Source organism: Leptodactylus fuscus, chromosome 1, assembly GCF_031893055.1.
Source record: "Leptodactylus fuscus isolate aLepFus1 chromosome 1, aLepFus1.hap2, whole genome shotgun sequence".
NCBI classification, from domain to species: Eukaryota; Metazoa; Chordata; class Amphibia; order Anura; family Leptodactylidae; genus Leptodactylus; species Leptodactylus fuscus.
The window spans coordinates 162,156,773-162,160,540 of record NC_134265.1 but is presented as its reverse complement, the minus strand read 5'-3'; the positions used below and the strand labels follow the sequence as shown (position 1 = coordinate 162,160,540).

General features: G+C 48.2%; 1 non-coding gene across 1 annotated transcript; it reads right to left on the bottom strand.

Annotated features, from left to right (window-relative positions):
• Nucleotides 1-292: 292 nt before the first annotated feature.
• Nucleotides 293-374, bottom strand: TRNAS-CGA (transfer RNA serine (anticodon CGA)). The gene has a single exon. It is a non-coding gene; the product is annotated as a tRNA-Ser (tRNA).
• Between the last annotated feature and the right edge of the window lie 3,394 nt (nt 375-3,768).

Below are 3,768 nucleotides of genomic sequence, written 5' to 3'. Positions count from 1 at the left end.
CATCAGGGAGCGGTGTGTCGCAATCGAAGCAGGAAAGATGTTTCCTCTTGGAAGAGGTTTTCCTCCTACCATCCCCAGGAGGGGTAGTAGAGGATGACATATCCTACAGAGAGAGATAATAGACCATGCAACACTGTCACCATGACATCATACCAGCTTTTTAAAAAAAGGGTAAATCTTACCAGGTCCTGTAGACCGGACAGAGAGGTGACTTGGCGCCCAACGTGCGACTCGAACCCACGACCTTGAGATTAAGAGTCTCATGCTCTACCGACTGAGCTAGCCGGGCTGGCGCTGTGAACAGGATCTGAACCTGTGTGGGGAGACCCCATTGGATTTCGAGTCCAAAACCTTAACCACTCGGCCATCACAGCCGGTTCCCAATAAAGTTTGCAAACTGGAAAAGAGTTCAAGATCAATGAACACCACAATCGCATGCCTTCAGCAGATACTGCAGGAAGGTCTCTGACACCAGGCCAGACAGCCTCTTAATTCTGGCCGGCTGGAAATGGGCGGAGCCACAATCAAAGCAGGTGAGGCAACCTGCCCAGACAACTACCCCTGTAATCAGGGGTCAGCAAAGATATACATTCCCCCCCACCAAGAGGCCCTTAACACGGGCACTTACCCCCACATCTCCCCGTCTTTTCCGGCCTTTAATAAGGCCTGAATCTTCCCTGAGTGAGCGGCCGCCAGCGCCAGGCCGTTGCCATGGCGTCATGATACTTCCGGCGAAACCGGAAGTGCGCGCTTACAGCGGCCGGCGGGGAACAGGATACACAACAGTGTGGTTCCACCCGCCGGCAGTCCGCGCGGCCACCAGAGGCGGCATGCGGAGTCCCCGGACTCTCACCAAAATGTCAGGTAAGTCACAAGGAGCAGGGGAAGCGGAGGAGAGGGGGGGAGGGGGGATAGAGGGGGGTAGCCACACATGGCTAACAAGCACCTTCTCCCCGCAGGGCACAGAAGGTGACAAGAAGAAAACAACCGCTCAGGAGGTGAGTGATCCTGCTGAGCTTCTCTAAGAGGACACAAGTCCTCCCACCTGTCCTCTGTCCACACAGGACAGAAAAAAACACGCAGAGGGGAGGTTCTTGTGCCCTCTTATAGGGCCTGCCACGCATTTGATTGGCTAATTAAATATCCGCCTGTCCTACCAGCACACAGGGGCAGAAATACCCCACATTGTGCCGCTGTTGAGGACGACAGGGAACGACATATTTCCTTCAAGTTCAACCAGGGAATGGAAAAAGTTAGTAATATCTAGAGTGCCCCTGTATTCCAGCAGATAACATTGACCTCATGGAAGGATCTGACCCAGTTTGACATTGACGTTTTATCTTGAACAGCCTCAAGGAAAACGGCAGAGAAAGTGTTCAGTGCTGCCGTTGGCATTATAAGACCTAGAACGAAACTGTCCACCAGTAACATGTAAAAAATTGCTTTAGTAAAAATGAATCAGGCATGAATCATTGAGGATTTTCACACATCTGCGACTGATGCCTTTAAAAAGAGCTGTATCATGTTCCATTTACTGTACTGCTGATGCTGCCTCATACTCTTAAACAGCTGAACATTATTTCTTGCAGCTTGGGTAATCACATTATTCCACGTCATACTGTCACTCATGTTGCCACAGCTATAATAATAGTAATAATACATTTTATTTATATAGCACCAACATATTCCGCAGCACTTACGAATTGAAGGGTACAGACAAAAAAGGAACATTACAGAGTAAAAGTCAATTCACACAATAGTACTGAAGACCCTGCTTGCAAGAGCTTACAATCTATGAGGTAGAGGGGGTGACACAAGAGGTAACAGGGGCGGAATAATAGGTGTCATTGCTTATACAATGGAGAAGCTGTTTATGTAATAGGTGTTACTTTCAGTACACATAAATAAAGCTGTATGGTGTCTGGACACAGTCAATATGGTATTGTATCCTGTAGGGTAATTTGGGAGAGTGAAAAGAAGAGGGTTTGTTTTTAGAATTGTAATTTGGGAAGGGTTTAGATTGGGAATTGTGATAGGCCTTCTGAAGAGATGTATCTTTAGTTTCTGCTTCAAGTTTCAAGATTTTACTATCAACACTGCCAATGGAAATGAGCGAATAGAAGCTGACGAAATGGAATTTGATCCAAATTTCAGGAAATATTTGATTCACATTGAATCCAGATTTCCTCACGCTTCATGGAAACGAATCAATTCTTTTCTAAACTGGGCAACATGTTGGCTCAGTGGTTAGCGCTGCAGCCTTGCAGCGCTGGAGTCCTGGGTTCAAATCCACTGCCAGGAACAACATCTGCAAGGAGTTTGTATGTTCTCACCATTCTACAAAAGACATACTGATAGGAAAAAAAAATGGACATTGTGATCCCTATATGGGGCTCGCAATCTACATAAAAAAAAATCTAAACTGTCTGCTGCACGTTAGGACATGGGGCAAAGAACTCTGGGAATGGTTCAACTCTGGTTTATTTTGCCCCTATCCTGTTATACCCTTTCCTCACTACTCCACTTTTCCTCTCCTCAAAGTCCTGTTGTGTGTTTATGGTTGTGCTGCACTTGTTAGTTCTCCAGCACGTCCCATCCTAGGTAGTACTGTTTGCAGCTGCACCTATTCTTTTGCTAGGGGTGACCACTTCTAGTATCCCAGTCCCTAGTCTCTTTCAGCTCTTACCCCACCTTTCTGCTAGGTCTCCACGTTTAGAGAGCTAGTAGTTGTCGGGGCGAAGCTTAGCTTGGGTACAGTTGACCAACACCCTCAGACAGGGCCTAGTCAGTCATCATAGCACCAGGGATAGCCTTCCTACCCCATTTCCTTAGAGGTGCTAGCAGCATTCGGTATCGCGGGTGCTTGGACATTTACACAACTGTGACAAGTAGGCCTCCTAGCAGGGGCGTAACTACCGTGGTAGCAGCAGTAGCAGCTGCCACAGGGCCCGGGCCATTAGGGGGCCCGGTGACAGCCGCTACCACTGCGGGTTTTTTTTTTTTTTTTTTAAATAGTCCGTTACGGGCCCCATTCACTTGCCGATCCTGGCTGGGCCGGGATCAGCAAGTGACACCGCAGGCCCCACAAACACTATCATTATACTCGGGGGTCTTTGCAGACCCCCGAGTATAATGATCAGCGGACCGGGAGACGTAAGGAACATAACAAATAGTGTTACTTACCTCTCCACGATCCTGCCTCCGGCCTCCCTCATTCGTGTCTGACGTCTCTGACGTCACATGACCCGGGTCTGCTTCCCGGGTCATGTGACGTCCGACGTCATTAATGCAGGACAAGAGCGACAGCCGGCAGCCGACAGCCTAGGAGCCGGGCACAGGTAATCAACTGTTTTTTTTTTTTTAAATGTTTTTATTCCCCCAGGTCTCCGATTATTATACTCTGGGGTCTGAAAAGACCCCAGAGTATAATAATTGTTTATGGGTGTCCACAGTGGGACATAATACTGTGTGCAGGGGCCACTATTGGGGTTAATTCTGTGTGCAGGGGACACTATTGGGGTTAATACTATGTGTGCAGGGGCCACTATTGGGGTTAATTCTGTGTGCAGGGGCCACTATTGGGGTTAATACTGTGTGCAGGGGACACTATTTGGGTTAATACTGTGTACAGGGGACACTATTGGGGTTAATACTGTGTGCAGGGGACACTATTGGGGTTAATACTGTGTGCAGGGGACACTATTGGGGTTAATACTGTGTGCAGGGGACACTATTGGGGCTAATACTGTGTGCAGGGGACACTATTGG